The sequence below is a fragment of the Acomys minous genome (assembly GCF_964271855.1).
Source record: "Acomys minous genome assembly, chromosome: 18".
Taxonomy (NCBI): Eukaryota; Metazoa; Chordata; class Mammalia; order Rodentia; family Muridae; genus Acomys; species Acomys minous.
In genome coordinates, this window is record NC_140501.1 from 26,148,817 (window position 1) to 26,167,111 (window position 18,295).

Below are 18,295 nucleotides of genomic sequence, written 5' to 3' on the forward strand. Positions count from 1 at the left end.
AATTATCACTAGCTTTTTCCTGGTGAATCTCATGAGCTTCTGTTCTTCAGTGATTAAAGATCTGTAGTAAGGACAGCTTTGTGTCCAGTATTTATCAGACCTTTGGAAGGTTAGACAGTAGTCATTTTTTCCACAATCTATTTGCCTGTCCAAAGATCTTTCTCTGTCCCAACCTCCAAATTGGTCCCTTTTTAACTCTGTTTAAGTAGTTATTCCAGATTAAAAACTTACATCTAAACATTAAGAGTTAGGACCACTAATAAGACAGAACATAAGATGTTTGTCTTTCTGGATCTGCGTAGCATTGCTCAACATAATATTTTGTTTCCATCTACTTGAAAATATTGTGATTTTTATTTTTTTCACTGAATAAAGTTCATTGTATATATGTACCACATATTTATTATTCATATATTAATTGACATTCATTTACATTGTGCCTATTTCCAATATATTAGTAACAGAATGACAGTGAATACTGCTAAAGCAAATTTCTGTGGAGAAGGATGCTGAGCCTTTGTACACGTCAAGTAGTGGTATATCTGGTTCATACAGTAGATCTACATTCACATGGCTGAGAATTCTCCACTCTAATTTCCATGGTGGCTGCCTCAGTTTGAAATTCTAATAAAGACAGATAGATGATAGACTGGTATATAGATACATTATAGATAGGTAGAAGATAGACAGACAGACAGATGATAGATAGATTGATGAGGGGTAGATATGATAGTTAGTTAGATAGAAAGATGAGATAGAACAGAGTCAGACGATAGAACTCTTATAATTAAAATCATAAAAAAATCACAATCTAGTTTTTAAAATCACAAAGAATCAGAAAGATTCCCATAAAATCACAATTTTGTTAATTTTTATAATCATGAAGTTACCCATTCATTTCAGCTTGAATACATTTGTAAATGAAATGAAGCACTGGGAATCTTATTTCTTTCAGTTACCTCCGCAATCCATAATGGAGTCATATGTTAAAGTGAGCTGATACTGTTTTGTTGTTGTTTGCTTGCTTGCTTATTTTTTATTCTGAATGTTGAAGATTCTAGACCTCATAGATTAGTCTTGATTACTTCTATGGACCATGAATCCACTTTTCTATCCTAGAGCTATTTTTTTCTCTCTCAGATTTGTCACCGTTCATTTTAAATATACCACTTTATGAAGCAACTGTTAGTATTTTAATAGAATTACATGGATATTTAGATTTATAAACAAGTAAATGTTCACATTATTTTGAGCTCTTTGTAACCCATAAACTTTTGCACCTTAATCTCAGAAAAGAAAGCAATGTTGTGTTGTCACTGTTTCTTATCTTTTTCAAGATGTGCTGTTTCAGCTGTGAGGTGGGTAGCTTGCACTTTAGCACAGTTCTGCCAACATAGTTGGTTTGTTTTGCTACAGACCTAAAGTCAGATGATCTTAGACTTACATCTCCAAAACCATGAACCACACAAAAAAATTATTCTTTTAATTGTCTTTATCAAGTATTTTGTTTCAGTGACAAAGTAGTAACTGATGACATTATTTGTTGTTATTATTACCCTTAATTTTAGTGGTTTGAATTTAATTTAATGGAAAAACATTTCATTCACTTAAATTTTTATTTCCTACATAAATTATATTATACATATGCTTAATTCTGATAATGAATGTTTTTAAAGAAATCATTCTCAGTAAAATAAAAAGAGCAAATATCTTTACTGTTGTATATGAAAGGACAGCTTTAGAATGTCATGAAGAAGAAAAAGGTCGAAGCTAGTACTTTCATAAGGACTATTCCATTATACTCATTTCCCAGGCCAAATAGCTTATTATTACTACATCACAAAAACTCATCTATCCTTTTACTTAGATATTTGCTAATTATTATGTGCAGATGTTTTAAGAGTATATATCAGTTTACCTAGTAGTTATATGTGTTATGAAGTTTTCATATCCTTGAGATTTTTATGATCTATCATCACAAATGATGTGAAAGACATCCTGTTAAGCTATTTTATTTGTCGTAAACTTATAGTAAATCAGTTATGGACCAAAATTTTCAAGTGATAAATGTACACTTTTCGAGAAAATGAACATGCCACAGCAATCATTATTACAAAAGTTCCATAGTATATTTTTTATAAAATCTTAATTAAGAATTTTAAAATATTCACTTGAACAACAACAAAAAATCCTCATATTTAAATATGAAAAAATAGATGCTTAAAAAAAGGATATAATGTAATTTGAAGAAAAAGCAGTTAAATTTTCATTCTATATACTTTTAAAAAGGCAAATATATCGTGTTCATATTAGTTCTTACTTTTATAGATTTTGCTTATATGTGATGTCAAAGTATTTTATTATGTGCTTTATTTTTCTTCAAATGATTAGATAAACATTTCATTTCTAAAACCGTACTTTAATAATTAATGTTTTTTATTTTGTGTGTATAGATAACTTATGTATAGTTGTACATTACTTGCATGTGTCTAGTGCTTATTGAGCCAGAAAGGTGGAGCGGGTTCCTTGGCTATCAAGTTATCTGTGACTCTGAGCTAACATGTGGGTATTGGGAACCAAGTCTGGAATTGGAAAAGAGCAACCAGTGTTTTTAACTGCTGAAAATCTCTCCATCCCCCAACAAGGCATTCTTAAGCAATTTTCCTTTTCCTGTTCTAGGTGATTAGACTTGTTAGTAGAGCTTTGAAAAAATAAGTAAATAAAAATTAGGAATCTAATATTAGTGCAAGCAACATTAAATAAACTTCTTAGTTTATATGTGGCGTTTATATGTTTATGAACATTTATATGTGTATATATAACAGTAATAATTCAAAATGGCCATGCATTTCATAATACCGGGGGAAGGGGTGGTGTTCACTGTGAAAGGTTGGGAGAAAGAGAGTGATGAGGGATACAGACATTTGTGTTCTAATTAAAGTACAAAAAAAAAAAACTCAAAACAAAAACAAAAACAATTATACCAAAGAAAATGTATTCCTTTACCTAAGGTAATATGAGATATAAAACTCAAGAAACAACATACAAACTGTAACAAATATAATAAGATGCATAATGCTCTTCAGTTTTAAATGTTAAAATATCTACTTCAATTTCATTTTAGATTATGTGAGAAATAATTAGTTGTGGAAAATAAAACTGTTATATGTTTTACATGGCTAATCAATGATATCATAAAAGTGAAGAATATTTGGTTGAATCTAATCAGAATCTTACAGATCTGTATTTTAAAATGTTTTATAGAATGAAAATACATAAATATACCCAGGTAGGAGATATTAATGAAAAGTTAATATTAATCCCATTAATATTGTATTAATATATTTATAAAATGTGTCTTGTAAGATTTCCAGTTTTATTCGTAAGTAAGAAATGATTCATTAATTGTAGGAAGTATTCATTATTATGCTAAATATTTAGGGTAGTTAATGACATTTCATGTTACTATAGGTGCACAGCTAAAATGTAGTAGAAAATAATTGCTTTGATACACACACAAACACACACACATATATAAATATATGCGTATATAAATGTCTGATCTATAGAACTATCTTCCTGTCTATGTCTATCAACTTATCTATTTATAAGCTATTTGTCACAGTTGCTAATTTATGATCAGAGAAAAAGAAATGACAATTTTCATTTAATTATGTATTTCACTAAATTCAAAAAAGATACAGTAATTCGACTGGGTAATGAATATAAAGTCTAAATGAATTGTGCTACATAATAGCAGAACATATGTATGATTTTCAAGTATGATTTGTAGATGAAATTGGCAACGAAGGCTTTATATAGTTAAAGTGCTTTCTTTTATGCTTTTCTCTGAAATGAAATTCATTCCCTCACTAGGCAGATGTGATTTTCTTCCCTCATTTTCTTCATACTATTGAAGTTTGAATTCCTTTCAGTGTGTATAGTCAGATGATTATAATGGTATATGATATTTCATAGTATAGCATGAAACTCTGAGAGTTGCTGAATGTCAGCGCGCTCAGAACAGGTGGCTTCTATTGTTAGGATCAGAAGTCTCAGTTAAGATTATTTATAGATCTTTGTACAAAGAAAATCACATTTCTGTAATATAGCAGGCAAGGTTGGATAATACTTTTAATATAGTATTTTTAAGTTGGTTAAAAACTCAAAAATATTTCTGTTCATATTTATGTGGTTCAAATGATCCTACTTTGAGAAGAATTTGCTTAGTTCTAATTTTGAAGTAGCTATTAAACATGAATTTCATGTTCTAGGGTATATAGGCCTATCCACCTAAGGTATCTACTTTTATTCAGATTTGTACTTTTTTCCTTAACACAAAAAATAATAATTAACATCAGGAACAAGTGTCACATATGTGCTGAACTACCATGGTGTAGCTCTATACTTCCTATACGTGTTTTAAAACTAATTGGTCCTTGCAGCAAGACTAATACATGGGAATGATAGTATATATGGTCATGGTAAGTTTGTAATATATCGTTAAATTGTTAAGGTTTCTATCAATGTATAACTGATTATTATAATACTACAGAAAACCATTATAAAGTCATTACCAGGATTACTTTGAGAAGTAAAAAATCTTTAAACACAATGTATTTGTGTTATTGTGGAGACAGATAATGAAGAGACATAAATTCAAGATTTAGTTTTGGGGTGTCCTATTTATTTGTGGTTGGATTTACTTCCTAGGTTACCAAGGTCCTCCTCTAAAGCCATTTTCTGAGCTAAATCAAGAGGCGTACTATTAGTTTATTCTAGAAGTTTCAGAATTCCAGATATAATATTTCGACTTTCGATGCACTTGTAATTGACCCAGTGCAAAGTCAGAGCGAGGGATCCATATTTCCTTTCAACCTGTATATTTCCAGTTTTCTAGCACCAATTGGTAAAATTAAAAAATGTCTCCTACTGTGTATTTATGTCATCTGTGTCAGAAAGCATGTGACTGCAGGCATACTGACGTATCTGGGTTCTCATGGCTATGCTACTGAAAATAAAGAGTATTTAGGCTATATTTTTTAGTCTCACAAATTATGATTGACTGAGCTATATTTAAACTTAAAGTGAAAATGAATGTGAGTTGTAAAGGAAGAGGAAGAAGCTTTAGGAACTTATTAAGGACACGAAGGTAACTACTACAGTGAATGATCAGTTAGACAAATTCTTTTTCTCTTCAGAGAATCAAAAAGTTGGGAGGCAAAACATTTGCAATACACAAAACTAATGTTATTTTAACCATACCATATAAGTATGAAATATATTATCAGGTAAGATGTTTAAACCAAAGTTTTAATTTTGTATTGCGGTAATTTTTGCAATTTATGTATTCAAATATACCTCTTGACAACTCTATATATCATGATGACTATGAGGAAAGTCCAGAAACAAGGTAATTTTAAGTTATTTCTTTATAGTAAAGGGAACAGTTTGCTACAAAATTAGCCTCTCCTGCGGTCATATTATTCCTAAAACCAAGAGGAAGCTATGGTCTCTGGAGTGCTTAAAGAACTACTATAGAACAGATACTGTCACTATTTCTTATTGTTCTGTGAGTTTTCGTTCCTAGCCTCAATATCTGAGGACAAAGTTAGATGTCCAACCTAGCATAAAGATATGCTGTGTCTGGTACAGTGGTGGTTAATAGGTAAAAATAATATTTGCCTTTCTGACATCTATGGTAATTTTTCCCAAAGAGTGTCATAATGTCCCAAACTAGCTCATATTATGTCGGAATTGATCTGGACAATATTAAGCAAGCTAGGAAGACATATTTATGTAATGTGATTAAAATAAAGTCAAGAGATCAGACCTAAGTATATACGCAATTCAGATAAAACAATGGATATAGGCAAGTTTCCTTTCTTTCCTTTTTCTATTTATTTATTTATGTATTTATTATTTTAACATATACATTTATATTATTCCACATATATACAATTAACTACCTATAACAAGAAGAACCATGACACAATCAGGAATTATATAAAAGTTATGTTCTTAGTGTTTTGCCTATTTGTATTTACAGCCTTGAAGAAAATATCTTAATTATCTTGGTGCATCTAAAGTTCTGAATGTAAATCAATCTCTACCACATCTTGTGATTGTCAACTTAAAACATCTACTTAGACCTAAAACCATCTTAACCCCTAAACAGCTAAGCTTCATTGTAAAACGAAGCTACCTGGTCTTCAACTCCATCAGAGACTTGAGAAGAAATAAGCTTGATTACCTGAGTATGTTGGGAGTGCAGGTTAGTAGCTTTCCAAATGAGAAGATGACAGCGACAGTTTGATACCTGAATAGTCACCCAAACCCTCTATTATGTTGTTGCATCTTCTTCAGCCTTTTGGCCCAATATATCGGACAGACATTTGTGAGGCAGGACTTGCTTACCTGTCTAGGCAGAGTTTGGATGTCAACTGTGCCTGAATCCCAGCTTGCCTGTTTTTTCGGCAGATTTCTGTCTGTGGTAGAAGCCAGGACATTTTTCCAAGTGGCTTGTTTGCTACATTTGAAGCCATATCCATAAAGAGGTTCTTTGATTCTCATCATCCTCTTTGAGGTAGGCTGTGTGTTGTCACGAGTTAACCTGTCTCATATATATATTTCTACTCTGAGGTATAATACCCATATAACTCAATTATAATACAAGTTTACTTCCAATATTCTGAAAGTGCTATTGCAGGCTGTTTAGGATAAATAAGTTATACTTGTTAATTGTTATCTGATCAAATCATGGTCATATGAATCACTAGTCTATTTTTATCACAAGAGTATACATTTTGCCTGAGGCAGATAGATATGATTCTATAGAAAGATAAGGTAGGATAGTTAGATAAGGTCCTAAAAAAACTCAAAGACATGCAGAATATAGTATTTAAAAATGTTTTATTATTTCAAAGATTCACTGGCAAGTTACTTATACTGAGTGAGCTAGTATAAAAAAGTAAAGAGGAAATTGTGGTAAACTACCTGAAGTAAGAGGTTTAATGTATTTTAATTTTAAAAGTTTTTATTAGTTAAAATGAATATTTGTTCTTGTTTACTAATACCCATTTGCTCTCCCACAAATATATTATATTAGATCTGCATTTCATAGATTACTACACTACTTTTTGTTTGCTCTTGTAAAATGTTATCAAGAAAAGGAGAAGCCAATATCTGGACAATCCATCCATTATTTTGCCTGGGGTTAAAGAAATATTCTCAGCCTCATGAGGTCCCATTTACTAATTGTTGACCTTAAGGCCTCGGCTGTTGGTGTTCTGTTTAGGAAATTGTCTCCTGTGCCAATGTGTTCCAGGCTCTTCCCCACTTTTTCTTCTAACTGATTCAGTGTCTCTGGCTTTATGTTGAGGTCTTTGATCCACTTGGACTTGAGTTTTGTGCATGGTGACAAATATGGGTCCAATTGCATTTTTTTACACGTAGACATCCAGTTAGACCAGCACCATTTGTTGAAGATATTATCCCTTTTCCATTGAATAGATTTGTCTTCTTTGTCAAAAATCAAGTGACATATGAGGCTAAAAACTTCTGTAAATCAGGAGACACTGTCAAGAGAACAAAGCGACAGCCTACAGACTGGGAAAAGATCTTCACCAATCCTATATCTGACAAAGGTCTAATATCCAAAATATATAAAGAATTCAAGAAATTAAACACCACCAAACCAAATGACCAAATTGAGAAATGGGGCTCAGAACTAAATAGAAATTTCTCAACAGAGGAATATCGAATGGCTGAGAAACACTTAAAGAAATGCTCAACCTTCTTAGTCATCAGGGAAATGCAAATCAAAACAACTCTGAGATTCCATCTTATACCTACCAGAATGGCTAAGATCAAAAATTAAGTGGCACCACATGATGACAAGGATGTGGAGAAAGAGGAACACTCCTCCATTGCTGTTGGGAATCCAAACTAGTACAGCCACTTTGAAAATCTACCTGGCGCTATCTCAGAAAACTGGGAATAGGGCTTCCTCAAGACCCAGCTATTCAACTCCTTGGAATATACCCAGAAGACGCTCCAGCACACAACAAGGACATATGCTCAACCACATTCATAGCAGCCTTATTCATAATAGCCAGAACATGGAAACAGTTTAAATGTGCCTCAGTTGAAGAATGGATAAAGAAACTTTGGTACATTTACACCATGGAATACTACTCAGCTATTAAAAACAAGTAAATGCAGAAATTTGTGGACAAATGGATGGAACTAGAAACAATCATATTGAGTGAGTTAACTCAGAAACAGAAAGACTCACATGGTATATATTCACTTATAATTGGGCCGTAGCCCAAAAGGGATGTGCCATGAAAGTCTTCACTTACCAGGAGATTGGGATAGATGTGGGGACATCCTATTGGGACTCTAGGTGAGAGAAGCATAGGAGAATGGAGAAATAGAAGGATCCAGAGGGTCCTAGAAATTTACAAGCAGAATATTAGGATTTGCGGATCTGGGCCAAGGGGTCCTGCTCAAACTTGGCACCAGCCAAGAACAATACTTGCAGGACATTATTCACAGTTGAGTGGAGAGTAGGGTTTGACTTTCACAGAAACTCTGGTGCCCGTATTTGACCACATCCCCTGGATGGGGAGGCCTGTTGGCACTCAGAGGAAGGATAGCAGGCTACCAAGAAGAGACTTGATACCCTATGAGCATATACAGGGGGGGAAGTCCCCCTCAGTCACAGTCATAGGGGAGGGGAGTAATGGGAAAATGGGAGGGAAGGAGGAATTGGAGGATACAAGGGATGGGATAACAATTGAGATGTAATATGAATAAATTAATAATATATATTGAAAAAAGTATTATTCTCATTCCTATTTACTTAGAAAATTTTTCAATATTTCATTGATGTAAAGATACATAATTACATGAATGGTGTTTTTGAAGGCTTACAAGCCTTATAAAGAATACGTACAAGTAAGGAATCCAGACTCTTAAATATGGGAAATTTCATAGTAAATCCTTACGTGGTCCATAGGATTGTCACACTTAGACTTTAGACAGCAATCTTATGTTCCCTTGACTATTGAGTGGCTTGAGCTCTCTCAGCTTCTTATTTCTTTTGTTCCCATGATGCTCTATGATCAAATTTCATTAGTCTCAGGACTATGTTTCTATGTACTATCTTAATCATTGATTAAAGGAAGTCAGATATCTCTTCTTACAAGTAATTTCTTTTTTATTAATTTTAACATATCCATTTATACTATTAAACATGAATAAAATAAACAACATACAGCAGAAAGAACCATGAGAAAATAAGGAATGTTATAAATGTTGTATTCCTAGTGATTTTTATTTGTCAAACTTGAAGAAAACATCTTACCTATCTTGTTGGGTCTAAATTTCTGAATGACAGTCAATTAACATCAAAGAACCTCCTTATGGAGTTGGGTTCAAGGTTTACAAACCAGCCACTGTGCAAAAATATCCTCATTTCTGCCACAGACTGAATTCTGCCAAAAAATGGGCAAGCTAAAATTCAGGCAGAGCCAATGGCTGAACTCTACCAAGACAGGGTAAGCAAGTCCTCAATAGTTCCTGCCTTGTAATATGTCTGTAAGAGATATTGGCTAGCAGGCTGAAGATGATGCTCTAACGTTATAAATAATTTTTAATTGCCGCTAAAGAATTAATGGATTATTTGGGAATAGTTTAGTATTCTGAAATTTTAATGGTGAATAACCTATTTGTACAATTATAAGGATGCTTTATTATCCTCATTTCATAAATCATTGGATTTTTTCCCTTTTGCTCTATTTCCACAAATCTGGCTCTTTCCCCATTCTTGAAACACATCCAAAATATTATAAATAACTTAAAAGGCACCAACTTAAGGCAAAGAAGGGGCTAATAGAGAGATATAATCTCCACTGACTAAATATTTCATCATTATTATCATATTCACAAAGTTTTTACCGTCTTCTCATCTTGGCTTGCTAGTTATATAAGCATGATATTACTTTTTATTTAATTTTTTATGTTTTATATATACATTTATTTTATTACACATATATACAATAAACTACCAGCAGTAAGAACCATGAAACAATCAGGAATCGTCTAAATATTACATTCTTAGTGTTTTGTCAAATTGTGTTTGTCATCCTTGAAGAAAAAAATCTTTCTATCTTGGTGCATCTAAAATTCTGAATGTAAATCAATATCTATCATATCTCATCATTATAAATTGGAAACATCTATCTATACCTAAAAACATCTTAACACCTACACAACTAAGCTTAATTGTAAAAATTAAACTATCTGGTCTTCAACCTTATTAGAGACTTGAGAAGGAATAAAGTTAATTATCTGAGTTTCCATTTGTGAAGGTTAGCATCTTCTCAAATGAGAAGATGACAGAGACAGTTTGCTGGCTGAACAGTCACCCAAAACTCAATGAAATTATTTCCTTAATTTCAAGTCTAAGTTTTGTTACTTGTACAATACATTTTCTTCTACATAGTTTTGGAATTCTGACCTAAGTAAGATCTTTTGTGAATACTTTTCCTGATGTGCGCCGATGTTTTTTTTTTTTTGAATAAGAGAACATTCATTTAACATATAGAAAGAAACAACAAATAGTTAATGTTCAGATATTTCATTATATAAATGAATTAAGCACTTGTGAATGCCTGTGGGAGCTGTGTATTTATACTTCACAAGATTATAAAAGGCATTGTACTGATGACCTTTCTATTGATGTGATAACACACCGTTACAAAAAGCAACTTATGGAAGGAGTTTATTTTGGCTTATGGTCCCTGATCAATAAGAGTCCGTCATGGTTCAGAAAGAACACGGGGAAGGTATTGTGGTCAGAGCAGGAAGCTCACAACTGTGGCCATGAGCTTGAAGAGAGAATGTACACTGGAAGTGGCAGGAGGCTTTAAACTCTCAAAATCCACCTCCAGCAAGGCCACACCACCTAAGCTTCCCCAAGAAGCACTGGACCAAGTGGTCAAAGCCTGAGCCAATTTGGGATGTTTTTCAGTTAAACCACAAGCATCAAGTTTCAAAACATCTAAATTTATGAGTTATGACACTGTCACCCTTTTATGCAATATTACTCAAAATAGCATCAGGGGTTGTAATAGATATGAAATAAAACAGGCTCTTTAACTTCTCTAGGAGTGCTGATATAGCATACATTGTCTGACTACATTAATCACTGTCTGATACAATTTCAGCCTGGTTAAGGTTGAAAAGTTCTTCAGATCTGTTTGCCATAGACTTTTTTCATTAGATATTTATCAATAAGCCTAATTGTATTTACATTTCTCTTTTAACGAGATTAATGATTACTTTATTTGTAAAGTTCTGGGAACTAAAAAAATGTTGAATATTGTCTGGAAATTTAATAGTTTATTTAAGTTAGGATCAAAAAATAGCATTAAGAAATACGTGGCGAGCTAAATATTCAAATAATAAGAAGAAAGTTTCTTGTAGATGTCTGTTTTGGGGATCACAAAGTTTAGGGATGGGCATACAATAAAACAGAGATATACTGTGTATTTTGTCCCTCACTGTTCTCCTTGATTATAGAGGGAAAAACACTAAGCATATAAAGAAGCAGAAAGAAAACCAATGAGGCATTTCCCTGCATAATTACGATGCAGTAAAGTTGTTCCTACATATGAACACAACATAATTAAAATGCATGTCTATGAGCCATTTTTCAATACAAATACTTGAAAAAGTTTGTTATTAAAAACCTGAGGACTACTCGGATAACCAGGGTACTAAAATATTGATGCAAGAATCAAAAGTGAATCATCTCAAAAATATTAAATACTCGGAGAAATAAAACAGAAAAAATAATATATTCCATATAATTCTTTGCTTATGATGTTCTAGAGCAAAGCAATATACTTAAAAATGAACGATAGAATATTCTTTTAAGTTCTATTAACTTCAAAACTGCAACAAGGTCATACCTTGAATTATTTAATTGACTTCAGATGCTAGTTTCTAAGAAAAGCATAGTAGTTCTACATCAAGATGTAGCTATTCCACCCCTGGGCATACACCCAAAAGATGCTCCACTACACAACAAGGACTTTTGCTCACCTATGTTCCTACGGGCTTTATTCGTAATACCCGGAATGTAGAAACAACCTAAATGTTCCTCATTCAAACAATGGATAATGAAACTGGGGTACAGTTTCACTATGGAATGCTACTCAGGTATTAAAAACAAGGAACTCTTAAAATTTGCAGAAGACCTAGAGAAGACCATTCTGAGTGATGTAACCCAGACCCAGAAAGAAATGCATGGTATGTACTCACTTATAAGACTGTATGTTTTTATTGGCTCAAATACTTAAAGGTATGGTTTTACAATGTCTTCATGCATCTAAAGTTAAACTACTCAAATAGAATTATATTACTTCACCCCATGTTTTCCCTCACTCCAAGCCCTCTCATCGTCTGCCTCTAATACCTCACATGTCCAGGTACACTTTTATACTGATGGCCTTTTATCTTCTTTATTATTGTTACATGCATATAAATATATATAAATTTTTTATTGTTTCTGTTTATATATTTTCAGAACAGAAAATTTAGCATTGGATATAGTAAAAGGGCTCATATCTGGGAGATACTAATTTTCCCCCTCCTTGCAGTAAACTTGCTTGCAGTTCTTTTGTAGTGGGACCTCATTAAATCTCTCTCTTCAGGGTGTTTTTTTTTTATTAACTGAACATTTTTACACATATATATTTATTATTACATATATATACAATAGACTACCTAAAGCAAGAAGAACCATGACACAATCAGGAATTATATAAAGGTTACATTCCTAGTGTTTTGGCTATTTGTATTTGACAGCCTTGAAGAAGACATCTTTCCTATCTTGATGCATCTAAAATTCTGAATGTAAATCAAACTCCATATCATCTCGTAACTATCAACTTAAAAATATTATCTAGAACTAAAAACATCTTAACTCTATCCCAACCCTTGTATCTTCCCATTCTTCCCTCCCTCCCAATTTCCCCTTATTCCCCTCCCCTATGACTGTTCCTGAGGGGGATTTCCTCCCCCTGTATATGCTCATAGGGCATCAAGTCTCTTCTTGGTAACCTGCTGTCCTTCCTCTGAGTGCCACCAGGTCTCGCCCTCCAGGGGACATGGCCAAAGGTGAGGCACCATAACCATTGAGATGTAACAAGAATAAATTAATAAAGGAGAAAAAAAAAAAGAGAGATGACTTTACTGGAAATAAAGCAAAAGGCCTCTCTGGCATTTTCTTTCAAAAATAAAAAATAAAAACATCTTAACTCTAAAGAACTAAGCTTCATTGCAAAACTAAGCTACCTGATCTTCAACTCCATCAGAGACTTGAGAAGGAATAAACTTCTTGCCTGAGTATGCCAGGAGTGCAGGTTAGTAGCTTTCCAAATGAGAAGATGACAGACACAGTTTTCTACTTGAATAGTCACCCAAAACTCTCTATAATATTGGAGTATTTTCTTCAGCCTTCTGGCCCAATATATCTGACACACATATGTGTGAGGCAGGAACTATTGAGGACTTGCTTATCCTGTCTACGCAAAGTTTGGGCATTACTCTGCCTGCATCCAAGTTTGCCCTTTTTTAGGCAGAATTCTGTCTGTGGTAGAAATAAGAACCTTTTTCCCAGTGGCTTGTTTGCCACATTTGAAGCCATTTCCATAAGGAGGTTTTTTTGATGCTAATCATCCTCTTTGAGGTAGACAGGGTGTTGCCTGTAGTTAACCTGTCTCATTGTCAGTGAATGTTTAAAATAATAAAAACATTTTAAATGCAATATTCTGCATGTTTCTGGGGTTTTTTGAAGACTTTATCTAACTATCCCATCTTATCTTTCTATAGAATCATATCTATTTGTCACAACTGAGATGTATATTCTTGAGATAAAAGTAGACTAGTAATTGGTCTTATTTAGAGGAAAAAACAAGGTTAGATTCAGAGATGTCTCTCTTTTCTTTTATCTTCCTCCTTAGGGTTTGAGATATGATTGGAAAGAATGAAGGGGGAATACAGAAATACATAAGGACGATAAAACAATAAAGTCACTCCTCAACTTAAAGGCCTGGTTGTCACTCACAACTTGATTTTAAATTAATTGATATAGAATTTTGTATATAGATGCAAAATAATTTAATTCTATATAGTCATACAGAATTCAAATGTAAGATTGTTTTTCACACACATTATATATAATGTAAATAATATAAAATATAAATAAATATAATATATTTACTCTAATATGAGATATTGTACCCATATAACTCAATTATAACACAAGGTTTACTTCCAGCACTTTGAAAGGGTTATTGTAGGATTTTTTTTCTTTTTTTAATGCAGCCATTTCTAAAAGAGACATTTCAAGAAGATTTCTGGCTTTTAGAATCTTTTCATGCTCTCTATCTTTATGTGCTCTGAGGTGTAGACATAGATGTGTGTCCCAAGTTTAGGCTCTACTCCACTCATCTCTGCATAATATACACTATATACCTTTTGTATGATTTTCTTTGATGTACTATAAGAGACGCTTTAAAAAATTCAAGGTGTATTTACACTGATCTCCGGGTTGTAGGATAAGATTTAGAATGAATTTGTAATTACCCTTTTCTTGCAAAGTCATGTTAATATAATTTTTCAAGCTCCTTGACCTCACTAGCCCAAATAGAATTGACTAGGTTTCCAGTGTCATGTAAAATTTCCCTCCTCCTAATGTGCTTTAATGCCAATTAGGCTGTTGTGCACCATGGGAGAGAGATCATATGTTTTCACTTTGGATCCTGTTCAAATTATATGCTGCTACATTCTATATGTAAGGTGTTTTCAGGAATAGGTCCGACCTTTAACCTCTGAGAAGCCACCAAGGGCTCCATTTTATATATATATATTTTTTTTTTTCCAAAAATCATTTGAACTATCCTGATCATTCATTCAAAATAAAGTTTTTTTTGTGGGTGAAACCTACTTGGTTTTTATGTTAGTTAGTTGTTCTTGTAGAAAGCATTGAATTGTAATCTGAACAAATTAATAAAATTATAATAAAAAGGTTAAAAAATATACTATGACTTCTCAATAAATATTGATTAATATTTTTGGAAGCTATAGATAAAAAAGCACATGGAGTGTTAAAGAGCAAGATTTAGACTTAGAGCATCTACACTCAAGCAATGTAGAACTCACTGAAGTATCTTGAACAGTTTTCTACTTTTCTCTGTAAACCGTGATGACATTGGATACCGTATCCTCTGTGGTTAGGATTAAACCTTATGTATGTGTTAGGGGCTATATTTTAATCTTATGTCTGTTACACTGTTATTATACATGTTATGAGAAAGGCAAAACCCAAAAAACTACAGGATTGTGTTAACCATGTGTGTCAAACATGTGTGTAACACGGGGAATGCGTTCTTTGAAGGTTGTTCTGCACAATTTTATTTACAGTGTAAGTTGAATAGATTGAGTTTTATTAATGAGACAGGTATCAATACAGGTCATGTAAAATATGTAGAAAGTAATTTATATAAGAAATTTATTAAAAATCTTATAGTATCTAAAACCTGAATTTTATATTATAGAATAAGTTGATTCTATAGTATATATTTTTCTGTTTTTAATGACTGTGGGAAACTTATAGCCTAAAATCAAGAACAATCCTCTGGATATTCAGTGGAAGAAATATTTTTTAAAAGATTAAAAAAACTTATGTTAGCATAAAGCAACATGTAAAAGTTCTTGAGTAGTTGCTTTTGTATTTTTGGAGATTATTTTAAAGAGACATCAACATTTACTTGAACACAAAACAAAATAATTACTTTGTTTAAATAAGATGATGATTTAATAGTGAATTGGGAAAACAAGTTGCTTAGAATTTGATATGACATGTAAATGGGAAGCTTAAACAAGGTAAAGTATTGTTTATAGAAATGAATAGTATTGTACAGATGGAACGCTATCAAGCAATAATAGGAAGTAGGTTGTCAACAGTTTAGCATACGTATATGTTGATTGGAAAGATACAATGAGCTGCATGAACATGGCGTATAGGGGCAGGATGAATGTTGGGTACCATAGATGATACCTAAGGTGATGTTAGACCAACAAAGAGTCAGGGCAACAGTTTACTAGGCAAGACGAAAAGGAATGAACACATCATGGAAGAAATTTGTTCCTCTGTATTAACAATTGATTATATAGAATGAAATGGCTTTTCTGTGAAACTATAATCCCCTCAGTAACATAACTGAAATGATTCAAAGGTAGAATGTTTTGTCTGCACCTCAGTTACATTAATCTGAAACAAATTTATTATAGAATGCCAATGCACGTTTAAGAATAAGTATAAATCATTGATTATTTAGACACCTACTGATTTTATGGTTTAAAAATGAAAATATTAAGAGATATAATCACAAGTCATGTTCCGTAAATATAGAAAAAATGATTCTGTGATTTTATTACTGTATGTGTTATTTTTATTTTATTTATTTATTCATTTATTTATTTATTTTGGACTCAGAATTTTCACCTCAGTGCTCTTATGGTGAAAATATAGCCTGCTTTACCCTTGCAACAAAATGTAAAGGAGTTATATTTACTATTTAAAATTTGCTGTCTTGTTAAACATGATCCTCAAAGCTTCACACAAGCAAGGCAATAACTCTAACACTGAGATACAAATCACCCTAAAGTAGAATTTAACTGTGTTTGTACTAAAAGATAAAAACGTTTTTGTTGAAATTGAATATATATTCTCCCTTTTCACTTTGCTCTGTGAAATAAATGCTGTTTCCAAGCCATAGGATTTCGAGACTATCTGTCTTCGGTTCCGGTCAGGATTTAGCAATAAACCCATGCATTTGGATCGCCAGAATAGAATCGATTTCTTTTACCTGCTCTGTGGTGTTTTCTGTCCCTGCACTCCGTGCTGGGGCTGTTTACATTGAATTAGAACACCACAGCTTATTCCCAGCTCGTGGAGCAACCCGAACATCCTCTTATTTGTTGCAGCATCAATAGTTTACAACTGGGGTTTATTTTCTCTAATCTCACTGCGAAAACATTAGCCACCGCTTCTTTATCACCGGGGATGTTTTTCATTTGACATCTCTTCAGTTTTAGCACAAATTTTAATGTTTCATGTTTTATGTTCTTTTTTCCCTCCACAATGTCACTTGCCTAAATAAATATTGTTTGCTAATATTTAAAAACACCCTCAGAGTTGTAGACATTTCTTTGTAAAGAGTTCTATCCAATATCTATCTACTATAAGGGAAACATCTAATATTAGAATCTAATTATATAGAATGCAAAACTTTCAAGGATGTTTAGTAAATCCATGGAAATGAAAATAATAGAAAAGCACTAGTAAACTCATGGACTAGAGGAACCACGGTCATGTCACGTCATAATAATGATGGAAAATATAGAAATTCTAAGCCATCTAATGTGCCATTTAACAATGAAACAAAAGTAGTCATATAATATTCAAATTTTATGAGAATATTGCTGAATTAATATTCACATATATCAACATTGCTAAATTAATACCACACTTGGCTTCATATTATGTAGGGAGGATATATTTTACATACTTTATATATATATTGCTTTATTTTTGTGAACTGTTAGTACATTTGGCAATGCAGGGAATGATGAAATACAAGAGATAAAATACTTTTTTAAAGACTTCGTACTCAATAATGTTTAACATAGTCCAAGAAATTTACTGATCAAAACAAGTATCCTCTGATATATATATATATATATATATATATATATATATATATAATTAATTTATAATGATTACCATGATACTTTGTTTTTTTCATATTTTAATCTATTGTAATATTCTTCTGAGCATATTATTACAGTTATTATAATATTTTAATTTTTTATTTTAATTTTATTAATTTATTCAGAATACAACTAAATTGTTATCCCATCACTTGTATCCTCCCATTTTTCTCTCCCTCCCACTTTCACCCTATTCCCCTCCCCTAGGTCTAAGACCGAGGGGGACATCCTCCCCCACTATATGATCATAGGCTATCAAGTCTCATCTTGGTAACCTGCTTATTCTTTCTCTGAGTGCCATCAGGCCTTTTCACCAAGGGGATGTGGTCAAATATGGGGCACCAGAGTTCATGTCAGAGTCAGTCCCCACTCTCCACATACCTATGGAGAAAGTCCTGTTCATTGGGTAGATCAGAGTAGGGGTTCAATGTGTACTATTGTATTG

The 18,295-nt window shown here is 32.6% G+C and overlaps 1 long non-coding RNA gene across 2 annotated transcripts in view; it reads left to right on the forward strand.

The window, feature by feature from the left end:
• Positions 1–1,294: 1,294 nt before the first annotated feature.
• LOC311589146 overlaps positions 1,295–18,295 on the forward strand; it is a 56,787-nt gene continuing 39,786 nt past the window's right edge. The window contains exons 1-3 of one of the 2 annotated variants that reach the window (XR_014776428.1): positions 1,295–1,358; positions 4,362–4,484; positions 6,050–6,261. This is a non-coding gene — a long non-coding RNA (uncharacterized lncRNA). Of the gene's footprint in view, positions 1,359–4,361; positions 4,485–6,049; positions 6,262–18,295 lie in introns of those variants that run through there. The other variant, XR_014776429.1, reaches the window with a different exon arrangement.